Genomic DNA, 23,564 nt, shown 5'->3' with positions numbered 1-23,564 from the left:
AAGCCCCTGTTCCCTGCTTCCTCCGCCCCCTCCGGCTCCCCCGACCCTCCATCCCTCTATTCGTTCATCCAATAGTATTTATTGAGCGCTTACTATGTGCAGAGCACTGTACTAAGCGCTTGGAATGGACAATTCGGCAACGGATAGAGACAATCCCTGCCCACTGACGGGCTTACAGTCTAATCGGGGGAGACAGACGGACAAAAACAATAGCAATAAATAGAATCAAGGGGATGTACATCTCATTAACTAAATAGGGTAATAAAAATATATCCAAATGAGCACAGTGCTGAGGGGAGGGGGAGGAGCAGAGGAAAAGGGGGGAAGGGAGCAGAGGGAAAGGGGAAGCTCAGTCTGGGAAGGCCTCTTGGAGGAGGTGAGCTCTCAGTAGGGCTTTTCTAGACCAGACAGAGTCCCTGCTACTGCAAAGGAGTACTGGACACCCCCAGGAGGCTGGGAGGGAGGTGTCCCGGGATTCTGATGTCACGGCCCGGGTTCTGTGACGCCAATCATCGCCTGTTCCTATGCCAACGGTGAACGGCTGCCCATCAGCCAGCCCCTGCTTCCTAGAGGGCCAATCGGCCCTGTCAGCAGTGAATGACATCACAAGAACACAAACCTGTGACATCACAGAGATCCCCACGGTCCCCCCTCAAAGGGCTGGATTAGGGACAGCAGGGAGGCCTGTTTCTGCTGCTTCAGAAAAGGTAAAATTCCTGCTAAGGAGTTGGTGGAGGGGAAGAGGGAACCACAGGGGAGAGAGAAAGATGACATGTTTTCCCGTTTGAGAGGTTGGAGGCATGTCTGTGTCTCTGGGGCTCTCACTGTCTCTCTGCCTGTGCCTGGGCTGGAGCAGTATCTTTCACCATCTCTATCTGGGATTGGGTCAATGTCTCTCACTCTGTCTCACTGTCTCTGGGGGGGTGGCTGAGAATCTGTGTCTCTGTGTGCCTGGGTCTGCATCTCTCATGCCGTCTCTGGGGATGAAGCTGAGAGTCTGTGTCTCTGTGAGGCTGGGTCGGTGTCTCTCACTGTCTCTGGGGGTGGAACTGAAGGTCTGTGTCTCTGTGTACCTGGGTCTCTCACTGTCTCTGGGGGTGGAACTGAGGGTCTGTGTCTCTGTGTACCTGGGTCAGTGTCTCTCACTGTCTCTGGGGGCGAGGCTGAGACCCTGTGTCTCTGTGAGGCTGGTTTGGTGTCTCTGTCTCTGGGGGTGGAACTGAGGGTCCGTGTCCGTGTGTACCTGGGTCAGTATCTCTCACTGTCTCTGGGGGGATGGAGCTGAGTGTCTCAACTTGATTTCCTGCTGTCTCCGGACCCTGGGGGTGGAGAGGCAATCTACCCTACCAGTTGGCTGAGGCCAGAGGAAAGATGGGGTGCAGGGTTTTGGGGAGAGAGAGACAGGAGGAGGGCAGTCAGTGGAGAGACACCACCCTTGTCTCTTCCTGTCTCTCTCTCCCAGTCTCGTCCCCCTTCCACCCTATCCCTGGGACTGAGGAGACCTGGGTTCTAGTCCCACCACTGCCTGCAGTGTGACCTTAGTCATGTCACTTAACCACTCAGTGTCCCCTATAAAATGGGACGAAGCAGCGTGGCTCAGTGGCAAGAGCCCGGGCTTGGGAGTCAGAGGTCATGGGTTCGAATCTCGGCTCTGCCACTTGTCAGCTGGGTGACTGTGGGCAAGTCACTTCACTTCTCTGCGCCTCAGTTCCCTCATCTGTAAAATGGGGATGAAGACTGTGAGCCTCACGTGGGACAACCTGATTACCCTGTATCTACCCCAGTGCTTAGAACAGTGCTCTGCACATAGTAAGCGCTTAACAAATACCAACCTTATTATCAATAAGATCCTTACCCTCTCTCTTATTCTGTGAGCCCCATGTGGGACTGTATCTGACCTGATTACCTCTTTTCCATCCCAGCACTCAGCATAATGCTTGGCACAGAGTAAGCTCTAAATAAACACCTAAATAACTGGAATTAATTAGAAGGAGCGCAGACTCGGGAATCAGGGGACCTGGGTTTTAATCCCAGCTCCACCACTTGTTTGTTGTGTGACTTTGGGCAAGTCACTTCACTTCTCTGCGCCTCGGTTACCTCATCTGTAAAATGGGGATGTAGACTGTGAACCCCATGTGGGACAGGGACGATGTCCAACCTGATTAGCTTTCGACTACCCCAGCGCTTAGTACAGTGTCCGGCACATCAATCAGTCAGTCTTATTTATTGAGTGCTCACAGTTGTGAGGAGACCACTAAGTGCTTGGGAGAGTACAGTACAACAACGTAACAGGCACAGTCCTTGCCCACGGTGAGTTTAAAGGAGACGGACATTAGTATAGATAAATTATGAATAGATAAGCGCAGTGGGGCGGGTGGGTGAATAAAAGGAGCAAATCAGGGTGACTCAGAAGGAAAAGAGGAAAGGAGGGCTTAGTCGGGGAAGGCCTCTTGGAGGAGATGGGCCTTCGATAAGGCTTCGAAGGCAAGGAGAATGATTGTCTGTCACTTATGAGAAAGGAGGGCATTCCAGGCCAGAGGCAGGACGTGGATGAGGAGTTGGCAGCGAGATAGGAGAGATCGAGACAAATAGTAAGCGCTTAACAAATGCCGAAAAAATTGAAATGGGGATAAAATACCTTTCTCCCTCCCCCTTGGGTTGTGAGCCCCATGTGTGACCCCAGTGTCCGGCACATCAGTCAGTCAGTCTTATTTATTGAGTGCTCACTGTTGTGAGGAGACCACTATGTCTCAACTGATTATCCTCTATCTACTCTAGTAGTTGGTACATAGTAAGCACGTAACAAATACCATTATTATTATTATCATCATTAGTAATAAGGGCCGACTCCGCTGTGGGCTGCTGGGGGGATGGGCAGGGTGGGAGGTGGAGGAGGGGGTGTCTGAAGCAGGGCAGGATGGAGGGGTCCAGGGGCAGGGTCTGGGAAGAGGGGGAGGGGCGTTTCAGCACCGGATCCAGCTGGAACCCGGGTCGGGCAGGAAGGAGGGGGTAACCGGGACGGCAAACGCCCCCGATCCGGGCGGGAACACCGGGAAAATATTTTCCATTCGCTGATTTAAGGCAGAAGCAGCTTGTACAGTAAATCCTGTCAGTGGGGGCAGCGTTAAAACCCCGGGGTCAGCGGGTGGCCGGGGGTGGTGAGGTGGACCTGCCAGCTGGCTCGGAGATCGGGTCCGGGCCGGGCCTCCTGAGGGCCGGGCCGGAAGACTCAGAGGAGAAGCTGGAAGGGAATCAGGACCGGGCTTTCTCTGGGCTACTCCAGCTGGCTCCATACACCTCTCTGCCCTCTTCTCCCACCCCATCCCATCTCCCATCCTCATCTCCAGAGACCGAGGGACAGGGTCCATGCCTAATTCCCACCTGTATACTCTTTCCAGGTTAATTCACTCATTCAAACATATTTATTGAGCGCTTACCGTGTTCAGAGCACTGAGGGCTTGGGGGAGAGCTCTGTACGCAGTAGGCGCTCAGTACAGAGCTCAGCGCACAGGAGTTCTGCACACCGTAAACTCTCAGAAGAGCATTCTGCGTAGAGTAAGTCTTCTGAGCAAACAGTAGGGACTCAGAACAACACTCTGAACACAGGAGTTCTGAACACAGCCCTCAGTAAGGCATTCTGCTCTCATGAGGCATTCAGTACAGTGCTCAGCACAGAGGAAATGCTCAACTAGAGAGTTCTAGGACCCAGCTTGTCACCTGGGAGTGGGAGGGTGGCTAATGTCCCAGCAGGGTTTGGGGAGGCCTTAGTCACATGACTACTGGCCTCTCTGAGCCTCTAAAGCTAAAATTCATTTTCCTTCCCACTTTCACTCTGCCTCCCCTAACCATCGCTTCTCTCTGCTGCCCAGCTGAGAAACAGAGTAGCCTAGTGGATAGCGTACGGGCCTGGGAGTCAGAAGGACCGGGGTCCTAATCCCGGCTCCGCCACTTGTCTTCAATCGTATTTTTCGAGTGCTTACTGTGTGCAGAGCACTGTACTAAGCACTTGGGAGAGTACAATATGACAAGAACCATATTCCCTGCCCACAGCCAGCTTACAGTCTGGAGCGGGAGACAGACACTAGGAGAAATAAATAAAAAGTGGTCTTCGGAAGGCCGAATGACTCGACTTAGATGAGCGTATTTTGGACACATAATCAAGAGGACTAATTCTCTGGAACACTGATGCTAAGAAAAGTCCGGGGAAAACGTGGAAGAGGCAGACCGCCGGCTAGATGGAGAGAGACCGGGAAAATGATAACGGAAGAACCGTCAGGTTGTGGTTTATGGCAGAGGATGGGACGTGTGGGATAGGGATCATGTCCAACCCGATTTGCTTGTAACCATCCCGGCGCTTAGAACAGTGCCTGGAACATAAGTGCTTAACAAATACCATAATTATTATTAGTAGTAATAGTATTCATTCAATCATATTCATTCAATCGTAATTATTGAGCACTTACGGTGTGCAGAGCACTGAACTAAGCCGTGAGCCCGTTGTTGGGTAGGGATTGTCTCCATCTGCTGCCGAATTATACTTTCCAAGCGCTTAGTACAGTGCTTTGCACCCAAGACGATCAAATGAGTACTAAGCGCTTGGAAAGTATAATTCAGCAACAGATAGAGACAACCCCTCCCCAACAAAAGGCTCACAGTCTACAAGGCTGGGGGGAGACAGAAAACAAAACAAGTAGATAGCCATCAATCACATTGTAATAATACAGTGCTCCACAAGTACTAAGCGCTCAAGAAATACCATTCATTCCATTCAATAGTGTTTATTGAGCACTTGCTAAGTGCAGAGCACTGTACTAAGCGCTTGGAATGTACAATTCAGCAACAGAGATCATCCCTGCCCAATGACGGGCTCACAGTCTAATCGGGGGAGACAGACGGCAGAGCAAAGCAGAACAAAAGAAAAGCAAGACAACATTATCACGATAAATAGAATCAAGGGGATGTACACCTCATTAACAAAATACCACCGATTACATCATTGGAAAGGGTATATATAATATATATATCTGTGATTTTATTTATTTATATTGATGCTTGTTTAGTTGTGTTGAGTCTGTCTCCCCTCCTCTAGACTGTGAGTTCGTTGTGAAGCAGCAGAGAAGCAGCGTGGCTCAGTGGAAAGAGCCCGGGCTTGGGAGTCAGAGATCATGGGTTCGAATCTTGGCTCTGCCACTTGTCAGCTGTGTGACTGTGGGCAAGTCACTTTACTTCCCTGTGCCTCAGTTACCTCATCTGTAAAATGGAAATTAAGACTGTGAGCCTCATGTGGGACAACCTAATTACCCTGTATCTACCCCAGTGCTTAGAACAGTGCTCTGCACATAGGAAGCGCTTAACAAATACCAACATTATTATTATTATTATTATTAACAAAATACCACTGATTGCATCATTGGAAAGGATATATAATAATAATAACAATAATGTTGGCATTTGTTAAGCACTTACTATGTGCAGAGCACTGTTCTAAGCACTGGGGTAGATAGAGGGTCATCAAATTGTCCCACATGAGGCTCACAGTTAATCCCCATTTCACAGATGAGTAACTGAGGCACAGAGAAGTGAAGTGACTTGCTCACAGTCACACAGCTGGCAAGTGGCAGAGCCGGGATTTGAACCCATGACCTCTGACTCTCAAGCCCAGGTTCTTTCCACTGAGCCCTGCTGCTTCTCAGCATGCTATATATATCTATAGATATATCTATAGATAGAGATATATATCTCTATCTATATATATCTAGCACTTCTCAGCATGCTAGATATATATAGATATATCTGTAATTTTATTTATTTATATTGATGTCTGTCTACTTGTGTTGAGACTGTTTCCCCTCCTTTAGACTGTGAGCTCGTTGTGGGCAGGGAGGGACAATCCACAATTTACTGCTGTAGTGTACTTTCCCAGGTGCCTAGTACAGTGCTCTGCAGCTGTGTGACTGTGGGCAAGTCATTTAACTTCTCTGTGCCTCAGTTCCCTCATCTGTAAAATGGGGATTAACTGTGAGCCTCATGTGGGACAATTTGATGACCCCATATCTCCCCCAGCGCTTAGAACAGTGCTCTGTACATAGTAAGCACTTAACAAATACCAACATTGTTATTATTATTATAGGAAAGGCTCAATAAATATGATGGATTGACTAACTGACTGCATGAATGAAATGTATGAATGGTGAGGCCCTTGAGGCCCAGTAGCATCCACAGTGCTCTGCACATAGTAAATGCTCAATAAATACAATGGATTGACTGACTGAATGAATGAAATGAATGAATGGTGAGGCCCTTGGGGCCCAGTAGCATCCGCAGTGCTCTGCACATAGTAAAGGCTCAATAAATATGATGGATTGACTGACTGACTGAATGACTGACTGAATGAATGAAATGAATGAATGAATGGTGAGGCCCTTGGGGCCTAATAGCCTCCACAGTGCTCTGCACATAGTAAAAGCTCAATAAATACGATGGATTGACTGACTGACTGACTGAATGAATGAATAAAATGAATGAATGGTGAGGCCTTTGGAGCCCAATAGCATCCACAGTGCTCTGCCCATAGTAAAGGCTCAATAAATACGATGGATTGACTGACTGACTGAATGAATGAAATGAATGAAATGAATGACTGACTGACTGACTGACTGACTGAATGAATGAATGAATAAATGGAATGAATGAATGGGGGGCCCTTGGAGCCCAAGAGCCTGATAGAGAGGCAGGTGAGCCGCGCGCATGCGCATCCTCCCGAGCGGTTAAAGCGACCCCCGCCCGACGAAATCTCGCGAGATTTACGGTTCTTCTCGGCCCGGCGCCTCCATAAGGCCGCTGCCTCGCCTGGCTGCCCTTCGAGGAAACGAAGATAAAGCTCAGAAAAAGCAGAGATGAGGCAGGGGAGAGGGTTTATTTCCCTCCCTTCCACCTCCTGCCTCCATTGCCCACGGCTCCCACCTCTGAGAGAGAGGGTGGGTGGGAGCAAAACCCTTCAATCCTATTTTTTTTGGTTGTTAAATGGTCACTGTTAGGGCTTATTAAGTGCCAAGCACTGTGCTGTTACTAATGGCCTTTGTTATGGTAGTTGGTATTATTAATGTTGGTATTTGCAGCGTGGTTGCAGTGGAAAGAGGATGGGATTGGGAGTCAGAGGTTATGGGTTCGAATTCCACCTCTGCCACTTCTCAGCAGTGTGACTTTGGGCAAGTCACTTCTGTGGCCCTCAGTGACCTCAACTGTAAAATGGGGATAAAACTGTGAGCCTCACGTGGGACGACTTGATGACCCCGTATCCCCCCCAGCACTTAGAACAGTGCTGTGCACATAGTAAGCGCTTAAATACCAACAATATTATTATTTGTTAAGCACTTACTATGTTCAGAGCACTGTTCTAAGCACCAGGGTAGATACAAGGTTAGCAGATTGTCCCACGTGAGGCGCCCAGTCTTCATCCTCATTTTGCAGGTGAGGGAACTGAGGCACAGAGAAGTTGTGACTTGCCCTCAGTCACACAGCTGACAAGTGGCAGAGCTGGGATTCGAACCCGTGACCTCTGACTCCCAAGCCGGGGCTCTTTCCACTGAGCCACGCTGCTGCTCAACGATTAAGCGATTACTAGGTGCCAGGCATTGTACTGAGGGCTGGGGTGGGCACGAGCAGAAAGGGTTGGGCACAGTCCTTGTCCCATGTGGGGCTCACAGTCTCAATCTCCATTTTACAGATGAGGGAACTGAGGACCGGGGAAGTGAAATGACTTGTTTTGATGTGTGCTTTCCCCCCTTCTAGTCTGTGAGCCCATTGTTGGGCAGGGATTGTCGCGATTGGTTGCTGAATTGTACTTTCCAAGCGCTTAGTACAGTGCTCTGCACACGGTAAGCGCTCAATAAATACGATTGAATGAATGCCTAAGGCCAGACAACAAGCAAGGGGAGGAGCCGGGATTAGAACCCATGTCCTTCTGACTCCTGGGCCTCTGCTCTATCCACAGGTTTTGAATATCTGTTTCACAGTCAAGGAAACAGGCACAGAGGAAGTGAAGTGACTTACCCAAGGTAAGCAAGCAATTGGCAGAGATGGGATTATAACCCAAGTACTCTGAGCCCCAGGCCCCAGTTCTTTCCCCTAGGACATGCTACTGCTTTAAGGAGCAGCCCAACCCACATCTCCCCCTTCCTGGGGCTCACACTCCTCCAGAGGGAGATTTTTCTTCCTTATTAGACATCTCCTCCAAGAGGTCTTCTCTGACTACCTCTGCATCACCCATGTACTTGGATCTGTCCCCTATAAATACTTGATATTCACCACACTTTCCGCCCTAAAGCACTTAGGTCTTTATCATTTTAATTCTAAATTCATTTTAATGTCTGTCTCCCCCTCTGAACTGTCAGCTCCTTGTGGGCAGGGAACATCTATCAACTCTGTTGTACTATCCCAAGTGCTCAATACAGTGCTCTGCACATAGTAAGTGCTCAATAAATAAGATTGAATGAATGAATACTAAGCCCTTGGGGGAGTTCAGGGTAACAAGAGTAAGTAGCCGTGTTCTCTGCCTACAATGAGTTTAGTCTAGAGGGGGAGACAAACAATATAAATAAAATTACAGATATGTATATAAAGGCTGTGGGGAGGGGAAGGTTCTTCCTAATGTCTAACCCTGATCCTTTCTGCTGCAGCTCCGGGGGGGAGGGGGAGGGGAGCAAAGTGACTCTAGGAATTTGAATTTTCTCCAGTTCTGCCTTCAGGGCTAGAAGAAAATCAGTTTCAGCTCAGTCCCCTTTGGACCCTAACCCCCCCCCCCCCCCCCCCCCCCCGGACCTTGTGGAAGGGAGTCTGGCTGAGTGAGATCTTCATAATATAATTAAAATGGTGAATACTAGAATGGTTAAGCACTTACTATGTGTCAAGCACTCTTCCAAGCGCTGGGGTAGATTCAATCTAATCAGGTTGGACACAGTCCCTGTCCCACATTGGGCTCACAGTCTCCATCCCCATTTTTACAGATGAGGTAACTGAGGCCCAGAGAAGTTAAGTGACTCGCTCAAGGTCACCCAGCAGACAAGAGGCGGAGGGGGGATTAGAACCCACGTCCTTCTGACTCCCAGGCCCGTCCGCTAACCACTAGGCCACGCTCCTCCCCTTGGCAAGAGTCTGGGGGTGATCTGCCACCTGCTCGGTGACTTAGGGAGTTCCCGCTCCTTGGAGGAGATGGGCACCGTGGGTGAGGAGGGCCGCAGAGCCTGGGTGGGAAGAGGCAGCAGGGAAGACCACAGGGCAGCGCGGAGCTGGCAGGAGGAGGAGGGTTTTCTGCGCCTCTCTCACTGCGGGCGGCTGCTCTCAGCCTGAGTGATAATTGCTCTCTGCCACGCAGCCGGGGCCCAGGCCTGCAAAGGACACTCCTCACCGCTCCCTCCCTCTCCATCTCTCCCCCCTCTCTTTTCCTCTCTCCATTCCTGTCTCTCTCTGGCCCTCTCAATCTCCCTTTCTCTGCCTCTCTCAATCTCTCCCTTTTTCCCTCCCCCCTTCCTCCCTCCCTTTCTCTCTGACTCTCTATCTCTCTCCCTTTTCCCCTTCTCCCTCTGCCTCTCCCTACTCTGTCGCTCTCCCTTTCTCTCCTTCTCCCTGTCTCTCTCAAGCTCCCTCCCTGTCTCCCTTTCTTTGTCTCTCTCAATCTCCTTCCCTCTGTCTCCCTTTCTCTGTCTCTCTCAATCTCTCTCCCTTTCTCCCTTCTCTTCCCCCCTCCCTCTGTCTCTCAATCTCTCTCCCTTTGTCTCTCCCTTTCTCTGTCAGTCTTTCTCCCTTTGTCTCTCCCTTTCTCTGTCTCTCTCAATCTCCCTCCCTCTGTCTCCTTTTCTGCCTCTCTCAATCCCTCTCTTTCTCTCCCTCTCTTCTCCCTCCCTCTCGTTCTGTCTCTCTTAATCTCCCTTTCTCCACTCCTCCCTCCCTCTGCCTCTTCCGTTCAGTCTCTCTCAGTCTCTCCTTTTCCCTCTCCCCATCATCCTCCTTCCCGCTCTTTGTCTCTCTGTCTCTCCCTTTCCCTCTCCCCATCTTCCTCCTTCCATCTCTTTGTCTCTCTCAATCTCTCTCCCTTTCTCTCCTTCCCCCTCCCTCCCACCATCTCTCCCTTTCTCTGCATTTTTCACTCTCTATCCCTTTCTCTGCCTCTCTTCATCCCTCCCTCTCTCGCTCTTCCTCTCTCCCTCTTCCTCCCTTTCTCTCTCTGTGTCTCTCAGTCTCTCTCAATCTCTCACCATCTCTTTTTTTCTCTATTTCTGTCTCTTTCAATCTCAATTTCTTCCTTTCTCTCCCTCTCAATCTCTCTCCCTCTCTTTTTCTCTGTCTCAATCTCTCTCCCTTTCTCCCCACCTCCCTCTCTTTCTCTATCCCCTAGCCTCTCCCTTGTCTCTTGAAGTCTCCCCTTTTTTGTTTTTTTATCTCTGTCAGTCTGTCCTCGGGGGCAGAAGGAAAGGAAGATAAAAGGATCAGAGAATGGAATGTTTGTCTTCATTCTCTTGGGGCTATTACGGTTACTTTCAATTAATCAATCAGCAGTATTTTTTGAGGACCTGTTGGGTGCATAATAGTAAGTATTTGGGAGAGCAGTGATAATAAGTAGACCTCAATCCCTGCCTTCAAGTAGCTTCCACTTTGTGGTATGCAAAACACTCTTCCGAGCAATCGGGAGAATCCAACAGACTTAGACATGTCCCCTGCCCTTAAGGAGTTTGAGAGTGTTTGAGAGAGCACTGTCCTAAATCCTTTCGGAGAGCCAGTAGAGTTAGAATAATAATGATTAATGATAATTCTGGTATTCATTAAGGGCTTTCTATGTGCCAAGAACTGTAGTAAGTGCTGGGGTAATAATAATAATGTTGGTATTTAAGCGCTTACTATGTGCAGAGCACTGTTCTAAGCGCTGGGGTATACAGGTTAATCAGGTTGTCCCACATGAGGCTCACAGTCTTAATCCCCATTTTACAGATGAGGTAGCTGAGGCACAGAGAAGTTGTGACGAATAATGGTATCTGTTAAGCGCTTACTTTATGCCAAGCACTTTTCTAAGCGCTGGCATAGATACTCGATAAATACGATTGAATGAATGAATATCAAGTTGTCCCACGGTGGGGTTTACAAATCTTAATCCCCATTTTACAGAGGCGATTACTGAGGCACAGAGAAGTTAAGTGGCTTGCCCAGGTCCCACAGCAGACAAGCGGTGGAGCGGGGATTAGAACCCGGGAGCTTCCGACTCCCAGGCCCGGGCCCTATCCGCTAGGCCACGCTGCTCCTCGGTGTGCACAAGGCTGGACTGAGCACTTGGCACATAGTAAGCGCTTAACAAGCAACGTAATTATTGTTATGTGGAGGGGACCCTGCCTTCTTCCCCCTGCAGCTGGAACGTGACGGGAGGAGATGGGCGGGGGGCACCGGCCCCCGCACCGCAGAGCTGGCACCCAAGCTGCAGCCCACCCAGCGAGCTTGCCACTGCCGCAGCAGCCCCCAGAAACAGCCAGTCCGGATCTTCTTCCTCCCCGCTCCGATGCTCTAATGAGATTTAAATGGGGGCGGTGAGTCACCGCAGCCTCCTCTGAGGGGGGGAAGCACCCGGAGCCTTCTGGGGAGAGGAGGGGGCAGTCAGTCGGAGAGAAGAAGGCAACCACCCCCTCAGCTCCGGGGAGGGAGGGAGAGAAGCAGGGGTTCAGCTGGGGTAAGGGGGTGAAAGGTCCTCGGCGTGTGTGGGGCCGCGTAGGGGGGCGGTAGGCTGTGACCGTGGGAGCCGGAGAGTCCACAACCTCGTCACCCTGCCTGGTGACTCAGAATCCACCCCCGCACCGCCCAAGGGACCGTCAGGGGAGGGGACGGGGCTGACCCCTCCCCAGATGGTCCCCCGTGGGTCCCTCCCTCCGTCCCCGAGGTCACGGGGGTTAGATCCTCGCTATGTGCCAAGCGCTGGGATGGATACCAGATAGTCCTATCGGACCCAGTGTCTAGCCCATTTAGGGTTCCCGGTCTAAGGGGGAGAGAGAATGGGTAATGAAACCCCGCTTTAGAGCTGGGAAAACTTGGGGCACCGAGCAGCCGAGCCATCCGCCCAAGATCACACGGCAGGCAGGTGACGGAGCCGGGATCGGGAACCAGCACGGGCCCGGGAGTCCGAAGGACCTGGGTTCCCATCCCGGTTCTACCTCTTGTTTGCTGGGTGACCTCGGGTGAAGGTTCGACGTGACTTCGCTGTGCCTCAGTTATCTATAAAACGGGGATAAACACTGTGAGCCCTATGTGAGAGAAGGATGGCATCCGACCCAATTAACTTGTACCTACCCCGGCGCTTAATACGGTGCCTGGCACTTAGTAAGTGCTTAACAAATGCCACGGTTGTTATTTTTATATGATTATTAAATCATTATGATTAATCCAGACCCTCTGACTCTTTCCATTAGTCCCCACTGCCTCACGCCATCAAGACAGTCCAGGCGGGACTACTACAGCTCACAGATCGAGGAGACCCCCGCCTCAGCTTCTGGGGGTTGGGGCGGGGGCCAGTGAGGCCAGAGCGGCCAGAGCCGGTGAAGGGTTGGAAACAGCACAGTGCTTGGCACATGATGAGCGCTGATGAACACCGCCATTATAAATAGGCCGCTTGTTGCCGGGATCTGGTGGCTTCCCTCGGGCCTGGCCTGCTTGGAGGAGAGGAGGGGGGCGGTTGAGGGGGAGAGAGACCGGCCCACCCCCGCCTCGGCCAGCCGGATGGACGGACGGACGGGGCACTCTAGCCTGGACTCCGGGCTTCCTCCCCACCCATTAGTCTGACCACACAGGATGGAGGGAGAGGGGCGGGCAGAAACACTGCCTGCTCTGTGCCTCCTGCCAGCCAGATCAAGGGGGAGATGAGAGAGAGAGAGAGAGTGTGTGTGTGCGTGCGTGCGTGTGTATAAAACTGCGTGTGAATGTGTGCGAGCGTGGGTGGGTATGAATGTGAGTGTGGGTGGGTGGGTGTGAGCATGTGTGAGGGTGAGGATATAGGAGTGTGGGTGGGTGGGTATATGTGTGCTCCCCCACCCCCGCCAGCCCCTAAGGCAGAGAGACCCTCTTTGCGCTCACCGCCTGGGGAATAGAGGCTCTCTGTGACGGAAATAGCCCCGGGGGCTTGGCAGACCTCGGCGCGGGTGGGCGGTGCCAGCCTGGGGCTTGGCAGGGGAGGGGCCGAGGGGTGGGAGGGAGAGGGAAAAGGGGAGAGCTAGAGGTCATCGCGCCTCCCCCCACCCCAGACTTGGCCCTCCTTGGGTCTCCCTCGGGCCCGCGGGCCCCGGGCTCTTGTCCCCGACCAGCCGGGCACCAGGATGCTTAAAGGAAGTGCCCGTGGGTGGCCCCCCCGGGAGGGGATTTTGGGGGGAGGATGAAACCGAGGGAGGGGCGTGGGCATAAAGCTTGTTGGGCGTGGGCATAAAGCTTGTTGGACGTGGGCAGCCAACGCCTCCGTCTTTTTGTGTAGGCGTGTATCTCTGTGGATCCGTCTCTCCCTGTTTCTGCCTCTCCGTCTTTGCTTCTCACTCTTTCTCTCTGCCTCTCTGTCTTCCTCCGTCTCTGACTTTCTCTGTCAGGAAGAGACGCAGCGTGGCCTAATTGATAGAGCCGGGGCCGGGGAGTCAGAAGGACCCGGGTTCTGATCCCGGCTCCCCACTTTGTCTGCTGTGTGATCTCGGGTAAGTTACTTCACTTCTCTGGGCCTCAGTTTCTTCATCTGTAAAAGATGATGATTAAGATGATGAGCCCTAGGTGGGATAAGGGACCGTGTCCAACCCGATGATCTTTTTTTATCTACTCCAGTCTTAGAACGGTGCCTGGCACATAGTGCTCAACAAATACCACAGTTATTAATATTAATTGTCTTTCTCTCAGTCTCTGTCTCTCTCCTTGCTTCTCTCTTCTGTCTCTCCTTGCCTCCCCCTGTCTCTCTCCCTCTCTCCCTCTCTCCCTCTGTCTCTGCTCTGCGACCTTTGCTTTCCAGGCCTTCCCTAACTCCCTTAGGGTCTTCAGAGGAAATGAATCCTCTGCCCTCCTTCCTATCTCTTCTAGGTAGTCAAGAACCAGTCAATCTAGATTATAAGATCCCCGTGGACAGGGAATGTGTCAGTTATTGTACTTTCCCAAGGGCTTAGTGCCGTGTTCCGCACACGGTGAGCACTAAGTAAATCGAACTGAGTCCCTGCCCTCAATCAGTCGTATTTACTGAGCGCATACCGTGTGCCGATCACTCTTCTGGGAGCTTCTGCCCGAAGCCTGAGGAGTTTGGCATTTGGGATTTCAACTCCCCCCAGAAATGTCGCTCAGAAAATAGCCATCATGGCATAGGACAGCGAGTTGAAGATTTGTCACTGACAGCAATCAGCAGTCAATCGATTAATGGTATTGATTGAGTGCTTACCGTGAGCAGAGCACTTTACCCAGCGCTCGGGAGAGTACAATAGAGTTCATGTGCAGAGCACTGAACTAAGCATTTAGAAGAGAACAATAGAGTTCGTAGGCACTCAAGGAGTTTACAATCTACTGTGTGCAGAGCACTAAGTACTTAGGAGAGGTCAGTAGACTCAGTAGATATGATCCCTGCCCTCAAGAAGTTGACAGTCTAGTGGGGCCTTTAGGCCCTGTAGTCAATTGTAACCTGCCCCCTACAATCTGTCTTATCCCCATTTTACAGATGGGGAAGCTGAGGCCCAGAAAGGTGAAGCAGCTTGTCCCAGGTCACACAGCAAGGTGGGAGCGGAGCCGACACCAGTAGCCAGTCAAGCGTATTTATTGAGCGCATACTGCTCGCAGAGCACTGCACTGAGCACTTGGGAGAGACATTCCCTGCCCACAACAAGCTTTCAGATCACTGAAATACTGAATTCCTAATGGAGGCATGATCCGGAGGTATGTGGGGCTGTGGAAGAGAGAATTAATCTGGGCAGACCTCCTGGAGGTGGAGTTTGTTCCAAGCATGAGTCGCCCTCAAAACCCCACTAGAAAGCCACCGCCTGTTCTGGGCACCTACTGCATGTGGGGGCACCGTACTGGATGCGGCAGAGTGGGGTCCTGGGTTCGAATCCTCTACCCTAGATGGGCACCTTGACCATCTCTGCTCTTGCTGGGATGCCCGTACTCGATACGGAGGTGGCGCCGTGGCTGGTGGGGAATTTCAAGATCTGCCAGGCCCCAGGTTGGGGATACCGGGGGTGGGTATCCCATCTTCCCATTGGACAGAATTGGGAATACAGGTTTCTGGGAGAGGAGGTGGGACCAGCCAGCGGCCTGGGGTGCAAGTCAGTCGGTCAGTCGTATTTACTGAGCTCTTAACTGTGTGCAGAGCACTGTACTAAGCGCTTGGGAGTGGATAATGCAACAGACACGCTCCCTGCGCACAGTGAGCGTGCAGTCTAGAGGGGCATTGTACATTTGGGCTCTGCACGCATATCAGGCATTCAGTATAGCGCTCTGTCCAAAGCAAGCATTCAGTACAGTGCTCTGCACATAGCAGGTGTTCAGTATAGTATAGCACGCTGTCCACAGCAGGCGTGAGTAGCAGCATGGTCTAGGAGAAAGGGCATTGGCTAAGTTCATTCATTCATTCAGTCGTTTTTTTGAGCACTTACTGTGTGCCGAGCACAGTACTAAGCGCTTGGAAAGTACAATTCAGCAATAGAGGCAATCCCTACCCACACCGGGCTTACAGTCTAAAAGTTCATAGTTCAGAGTCCAGTGTTTAGTACAGTGCCTGGCACATAGTAAGCACTTAGCCAATACTATAATTACTAGTAGCCGCAGAGGGGGAAATGAAGGGCTTTGTCAGGGAAGGCCTCTTAGAGGAAATGTGATTTTAGGAAGGTTTTGAATAATAATTATTGTACTTAAGCGCTTACGATGTGCCAAGCACTGTTCTAAGCACCCGGGGTAGATACAAGTTAATCAGTGTTGGACACGGTCCCTGTCCCATTTTGGGCTCTCAAACGGGAGAGCGGTGGAGTATCAGATGTGAAGGAGGAGGGAGTTCCAGGCCCACGGGAGAGCGTGAGCTAGAGGTCAGTGGCAGGAGAGACGATAGGAGAGAGAGGGATGGAGAGGGGAGAGTCAGGGGTGTTGGATGGCCCGTCCTGGGTCACTGGGGGAGAGTCAAGGCCGGAGAGGGGAGAATCGGGGTGTTGGATGGCCCGTCCTGGGTCACTGGGGGAGATTCAAGGATGGAGAGGGGAGAGTCGGGGCGTGGGGTGGTCCGTGCTGGGTCACTGGGGAGAGTCAGGGATGGAGAGGGGACAGTCAAGGGTGTTGGATGGTTGGTGCTGGGTCACTGGAGGAAGGACAGATGTCCTTGGCTGGACATTCTTCTGTATGAGGAAGGGTGTCCAGGAGACTGACTAATAATAAATAATAATGTTGGTATTTGTTAAATGCTTACTATGTGCCAAGCACTGTTCTAAGTGCTGGGGTAGATACAGGGTCGTCCCACGTGAGGCTCTAGGTTAATCCCCATTTTACAGATGAGGTCACTGAGGCCCAGAGAAGTGAAGTGACTTGCCCACAGTCACACAGCTGACAAGCGGCAGAGCCGGGATTCAAACCCATGACCTCGGACTCCCAAGCCCGGGCTCTTTCCACTCAGCCACGCTGCTTCCCTCCAAGCACCCTGGTGCCCTGTTGGAGACAAAGTCCTGGCCTTGGTGGGGTGTGGATCTGACCTAGAAATGGTCATGGGAAGGGAATGTGTCTGCTAATTCTGTTGTACAGTACTCTCTGTGGTGCTCAGTACAGTGTTCTGCACGTAGTAAATGCTCAATAAATACCACTGATGGATTGGTCTCTCAGTGCAGATTGAGAAGCAGCAGGGCCTAGTGGATAGAGCACAGGACTGGGTGTCAGAAGGATCTGGGGTCTAATCCAGGCTCTGCTGCTTTTCTGAGCCCTTACCTTGGGTAGGTCACTTCACTTCTTTGTGCCTCGGTTACCTCATCTGTAAAATGGGGATTGAGACTGCGAGCATCCTATGGGACGTGATCTGTGGCCACCCTGATTATCCTAAAGCTCAGCATAGTGACTGGCACAAGAGTGAGCGCATAAATTCCATTTAAAAAATTAGACTACGTTCTTTTGTAAATCAGTAACTCAGTCTCTTTTTCTTGTAGAGTAGCAGCACGACCTAATGGATAGAGTGGGAGTCAGAGGGACCTGGGTTCTAATCTCCGCTCTGCCGCTTGTCTGTTGTGTGACCTTGGGCTAGTCACTTCACTTCTCGTGCCTCAGTTCCCCCATCTGGGGATGAAAACTATGAGCTCCATGTGGGACCAGGACTCAATCCAGTCTGATTAGCTTGCCAGGGATTAGAACGGCGCCTGGCACGTAGTAAGTGCTCAATACCATTAAAAAAAAACATGGGATTGCAGCTTGATTTCATATAGGAGCACGAGGGACCTCCCGATTGGGAGCTGGGGGTCGATTCAAACCGACATCTCGCCCCTGCCCTCCCCGATTAGCACGTGGTCAACAGTATCTCCCTCCCCTGTCAGCAGGAAGGGGAGAGGGGCGACTGAACCGAGCTCTGGCTGGCGCCTGGGGAGGGGCACGCGACGTCATTCCGGCGTCATCCGAACGGCCCTCGGGAACCACGGGGTCTCGATCTGCTGTGGGCCACAGCCTTGACCCCAGTCTGAGAGGAAAAACCACCAGGGTCCCGAAGTCACCTCCCCGGTCATCCCGTCCCCCGCTTCCCCTCGTATTAGACCCCCAGAAGGGGCAGTGCGTTTTGTGAGACGGGAGGGAAGCGGTGTGGCCTAGTGGAAACAGCTGAAAGTCAGAGGACCGAGAGGAATAATAATGATTATGATATCTGTTCAGCGCTGGGGTGGATAGAAGGTAACCAGGTCGTCCCACGTGGGGCTCGCGGTCGTAATCCCCATTTTATAGATGAGGGAACTGAGGCCCGGAGATGTGACGTGACTTGCCCGAGGCCACACAGCAGCCAAGTGGCGGAGCGGGGATTAGAACCCACGTCCTCTGACTCCCAAGCCCGGGCTCTTGCCGCTAGGCCGGGGCCTGGGTTCTGACCCTGGCTTCGCCCCTCTGTCTGCTCTGTGACCTCGGCCAAGTCTCTGTGCCTCAGTTGCCTCATCCGTAAACTGGGGATGAAGACTGTGATCCTCCTGTGGGACGGGGACCTTGTCCAACTTGATGAGCTTGCATCCTCGCCAGCGCGTAATGTGGCGCGTGGCACATAGTGATGAACGAATTCCATTTTTTCTGTAAAAGGGGGTCAGGGACCCTCCGTTCGGAGACCCCCAGGGCTTGTGCGCCGCCCCCTTCCTTCAGGATACCCCAAAGGAGAAGCCCCCCCATCCCCGGGTCCTCCCTCAGTGACAGCCCCACCCTGCCTCCGCAGTGCCAACCTGGAGCGTCCTTATTGTCCTCGCCGTGGGACTGAGCTCCGAGCTGGGGCGGGGGGCCGGGGGTTGGGGGGGCCGGGGGGGATGAAAGCCGCCGTGGACAGGAGATACCGTCCGGGCCTCGCTTATCTGATTTCCAGTTAATTGAAACTCCCTGTTTGGAGAAGGTCAGCCCCGTCCCCTGACAGCTGCCGGGAGCCGGATGGAAAACCCAGCCTGGGGTGGCCGGGCCTGGGGTCTAGGGGAGGGGAGGCCGCCTGTTCCTGCGGAGACAAAGGGGTGCGGGGGTGGGGGGCGTTTTCCACCAGCCGCCGCCGCAGCCTTGGCAGGGAAAGGGGCCACTGCAGCCTCCAGCTCGCCATCCTTGCTCCCCCGGGGGGGGTCCTGCCGGTCAGCTGATCCGCCGAGCCCCGGAGCCGGGCCAGGGGAGCCCGGAAAACAGGCTCTGCCTCTCTTTAACCCCTCCGTGGGCTGGCCCGCTCAGTTCCGATGGATCCCCGCGCTTGATTAATAATAACGAGGACGACGATGGTATTGGCTAAGCGCTTACAGTGCGCCAGCCACCGGTCTAAGCCCTGGGGTAGATAAAAGCGAATCAGCTTGGACGCAGGCCCTGTCCCACAAGGGGCTCACAGTCTCAATCCCCATTTTACAGATGAGGGAACTGAGACCCAGAGAAGTGAGGTGACTCGCCCAAGGTCACGCAGCAGACAAGTGACAGAGCCGGGTGCAGAACCCGTGACCTCGTGACTCCCAGGCCCGTGCTCTATCCAGAGGCCGTGGATAGGCCGTGCTGCGCTCTGATCCCCCCCACCCCCTTCCCGTCGATCGATCGATCGGTGGTATTTATTGAGCGCTTACTGTGGGCAGAGCACTTTAGGAGAAGCAGCGTGGCTCAGCGGCCAGAGCCCGGGCTTGGGAGTCAGAGGTCATGGGTTCGAATCCCCGCTCTGCCACCTGACAGCTGGGTGCCTGCGGGCAAGTCACTTCACTTCTCTGGGCCTCAGTGAACTCATCTGTAAAATGGGGATTAAGACTGGGAGCCTCATGTGGGACAACCTGATGACGCTGTATCTACCCTAGCGCTTAGAACAGTGCTCTGCACATAGTAAGTGCTTAAATACCAACATTATTATTATTATTATCTTGTATCTACCCCGGTGCTTAGAACAGTGCCTGGCACTTAGTAAGTACTTAACAAATATCCTAATAATAAGAATGATAATAACGATAAGGCAGGCAGTACCTCAGCGGCATGACCTAGTGGAAAGAGCACGGGCCTGGGAGTCAGAGGTCGTGGGTTCTATTCCCGGCTCTGCCACACGTCTGCTGCGTGACCTTGGGCAAGGCACTTCTCTGTGCCTCGGTTCCCTCATCTGTAAAATGAGGATTGAGACCGTCAGCCCCACCTGGGCCAGGGACTCTGTCCCACCTGATTTCCATGTATTTCCTTAGCTCCTTGGCGGCCCGGCGCTTCGAACCGGGCCTGGCACATGGTAAGCACTTAACCAATACCGTAATTATTATCATCGTTATCGAACGGATGATCCCGGGTGCCCTTTCCGGCTCTCCCTCCTCCCCCCCGCCCCTCCTCGCAGGTGTGCTCGCCCCGTGGGGCCGGGGGGGACCCGGGAGCCGGCGAGCAGCCGAGCCGGTTGCCATGGCGCGGGCGGCCCCGGCCGATTGGCGCAAGGAGCCGGCGTTTCCAGGGCTGCGAGGGAGGATGCAGTGGGCTGTAAAGAGGCCGGGTCTCCGCCTGTCTGCGCTCCAGGCGGCCGGCGGAGGAGGGGGCTTCTCCCCGGCTGGCGAGGATGCCAGCTCCCTGCCCTCCGCGCCGGCAGACTCGCCCGTAATAAGGGATGCGATAATGAGGCGGCCCTGCCAGCGCCGTCCCCCGTGCTGTATGGAGCGGGCACCTCGCCCTCTCCCCTCCCGGACTCAGAGGACTTGGATTCTCATCCCGGCCCCGCCATTTGTCGGCTCTGTGACCTTGGACAGGTCGCTTCACTTCCCCGGGCCTCCGTTCCCTCATCTGGAAAATGGGGACTGTGAGCGGGGGGCAGCCCGGTTACCCTGTATCTACCCCAGTGCTTAGAAGAGTGCTTGGCACATGGTAAGTGCTCGACGAATACCGTCCTCATTAGTCCTGAGAAGCAGCACGGCCTAGTGGATAGAGCCCGGGCCTGGGAGTCGGAAGGTCGTGGGTTCTAATCCCGGCCCCCACCACCTGTCTGCTGTGTGACCCAAATCACTTCACTTCTCTGTGCCTCAGTTCCCTCATCTGTAAACTGGGGATTAAAACCGTGAGCCCCACGTGGGACAACCTGATCTATCCCAGCGCTTAGAACAGTGCTCTGCACCTAGCAAGCGCTTAACAAATACCAACCTCCCGCCTCTGGGCCTCAGTTCCCTCCTCTGCAGGACGGGGAGCGGGAGCCCCGTGTGGGACGGGGACCGTGTCAAGCCCAGTGCTTAGTGGAACGCCCGGCGCACAGTCGGCGCACAACTAAGACCTCTAGACTGTGAGCCCGTTGTGGGCAGGGATTGTCCCTCTCTCTAGTGCGGCACTGTACGTTCCGAGCGCTTAGCACAGTGCTGTGCCCGCAGTAGGCGCTCAATACAACCCGACTGAGTGAAACACGTCTGTCAGTAACAGGGCCGGGCTGGATGGAGACGGCCGTCGGCGCAAAGCGGGCGAGCGCGCCGGCTCCTGCTGAAACGCGGGTAGGTGGGACCCAGGAGGTCGGGGGCTCCAGCAAGACCCCCCTCCCTCCCCCCACGACCGAGGGGACTTCGATCCCCTCCCGATTTACGGCTGATTAAAGCCCCCTCCGGCCCCGGCTTTAATGAGCACGCGGGGAGGACGCCCATAAATCTTCCCAGGCCTCCCGGCCCCAGGGGTCCCTGCCCACGGAGGGGGAGGGGTGGGAAGCGTTTTGGGAACCGTCCCCCAGTCCCGGGAGTCTCCCCCAGCCCCGGGACCCGCGAACCCCCCTTCCCTCCTTGCCCGGAGGCGAAACCGTAATCCCCCCCGAGCGAGCCGGGGTGATGGCGAGGCCTAGCTACCGTGACCTCCTCTGCAGGTTTCCATGGAGACGGCGCACTATAAATATATAAAAAAAAAAAAAAAGAGGAATTTCAGACCCGATCCTAGCCCGGCTCGGTGGGAAGAGGAAACTTCCCTTTGAATTGAGTTTCCTATTTCACCTGGTTCCGCAGACGGCTCGAAACAAATAATTACCCTTACAGCCAGGAAATTGCCGCCAATCATACCTATTTACTTCTAAATAGGAAGCTAATTAGCACGTTGAGGCCGGCTTCCTAGGAGGCTGTCTGATGTGAACCGACTCCCCCTCCCACCCTCCTCTCCCTTGAAGGGTGGGGGGGCGGTGAGGGGAGAATCGATCTGGGGAGGGGGGGAGACGCTGCTCAAAGTTCCCAAAATGCTGGAGGAGAGGGGTGCCAGCCGGCGGAAGGGAAACCTGGTGAAAAGGGACTATTGCCTCTGCATCCTTTTGCAATGAATCAGAGTCGGGCTTGCGGATTTTGTCTGGCATCCCGAGCCTCTGGAGGATAGAAAATTATTTGGGCATAGCAGTGGGAGGTGTGGGTCCGTGCGTGTGTGAGTGTGTGAGAGAGAGGAGGGGGAGGTTGGGGGGACCGGGGTGGTGGGGGGGACTTGCTTTCCAACAGCCTGCTGTGGTGAGAACATACTTGACACTTCATTCCTTTCCAGCTAACACAGCAAGGACCCAAAGAAACTTAACCCTCTAATTGCTAAAAGTGTACCGACCCCTCGAAGGCGCTCACCACCCGCCAGTTCTGGGGCTTTCTTCATTATCCCCGAAGCCCCTCGCCCGCATCCCCTTCCCCCCGGTTGGAAGTTATCCGAGGGGCGTCCACCGCCCGTCAGTCCCCGGGGAGGGGGTCTCCAGCCGGGCTGGAGCCGGTGGTCCAAGCGGTCCCTTGCCGGCCCCTTTCTGCAGAACTGGGGGGTTGGGGGGGCTTGGGGGGCTCCTCTCAACCCAGAGAGCTGCCCCAGATCCCCGCTGGGGTGAAGCGGCGTGGTTTAGCGGTCAGGGCGCGGGCTCGGGTTCTAATTCCAGCTCCGCCGCACGTCTGCTGTGTCACCTTGGCCAAGTCACTTAACTTCTCTGGGCCTCAGTTCCCTCATCTGTACAAAACTGGGATTAAGAGTGTGAGCCCGGTGTGGGACAAGATGTCCAACCTGATTACCTTGTGTCTACCCCAGTGCTTAGAACAGTGCTGGCAAATAACGAGCGCTAAAGTATCATAATCATAATAATTATTATTATTATTATGAAGCCTGCCCAGGGCTTGGAGATGTCCAGCGGGTAGGACCTGGTAAGCGAAGAGCGCTTGGGCAGCCCGAGCTGTTGCTGAGGAAAAGAAAGCAGACGGCGGGAGGGCAGAAAGGGGGCTGAGGGGAGAGAACTGGGAGCCTAAGGAAGCAACTTTGTAGCCCGGTTTAATACTTTAATCTGATTAGCGGTCAACGTGATCTCGAAGCCTTGAAATCAGAATGGGAGGTTTCAGGGTCGGTTTCGGGGGTCCCACCCGCTCCGCCGCAGCAAAAATGTCACCGCCCTGACCTCATCCCCCGGGATCACGGGACGTCTCGGCTGGGAGAGCTTCGCTTTTATTCATTCGGGTTCCGCTCTGGGCCAGACTGCTGGTAGTAGGGCATCGTACTGGGAAGGCAGAGGGACGGAGAGGTCATCCTTTGTCCGGCCGTTCGCGCCTCTCTCTCCTTCCCCTCCACTCCCCGGTACCCGACTATCAGATTCCTGGGGTCCACGCCTGATTCCTTTGTGGCAGAAAATGCAGCCCTCTCCGGGGGTGGGTGAGATCCCTGGAGGCAAGGGAATTCACCGGATAATGATAATAATATGGTATTTGTTAAGCGCTTACTCTATTCAGTGTAGACTAAGGGCTAAGGTTCTGGAGAAAATACAGCCATGGAGTCCCAATAATAATAACTAGCATTATGGTACTCGTTAAGCGCTTACTATGTGTCAAGCGCTGTTCTAAGCACTGAGGTAGATACAAGGTAGTCATGTTGGACACAGTCCCTGCCCCACATAGGGCTCACAGTCTCAATCCCCATTTTACGGATGAGGTCACTGAGGC

At 53.5% G+C, this 23,564-nt stretch overlaps 1 long non-coding RNA gene across 2 annotated transcripts in view; it reads left to right on the top strand.

Moving 5' to 3' along the window:
• Positions 1–636: 636 nt before the first annotated feature.
• LOC103165313 overlaps positions 637–23,564 on the top strand; it is a 56,959-nt gene continuing 34,031 nt past the window's right edge. The window contains exons 1-2 of one of the 2 annotated variants that reach the window (XR_003755523.2): positions 637–707; positions 7,994–8,057. This is a non-coding gene — a long non-coding RNA (uncharacterized LOC103165313). Of the gene's footprint in view, positions 708–6,832; positions 6,978–7,993; positions 8,058–23,564 lie in introns of those variants that run through there. The other variant, XR_003755524.2, reaches the window with a different exon arrangement.

The sequence above is a fragment of the Ornithorhynchus anatinus genome, chromosome X2 (genome assembly GCF_004115215.2).
Source record: "Ornithorhynchus anatinus isolate Pmale09 chromosome X2, mOrnAna1.pri.v4, whole genome shotgun sequence".
Lineage (NCBI taxonomy): Eukaryota > Metazoa > Chordata > Mammalia > Monotremata > Ornithorhynchidae > Ornithorhynchus > Ornithorhynchus anatinus.
Note: the sequence above shows the minus strand (reverse complement) of the source record. Positions and strands in the feature narration are given on the sequence as shown.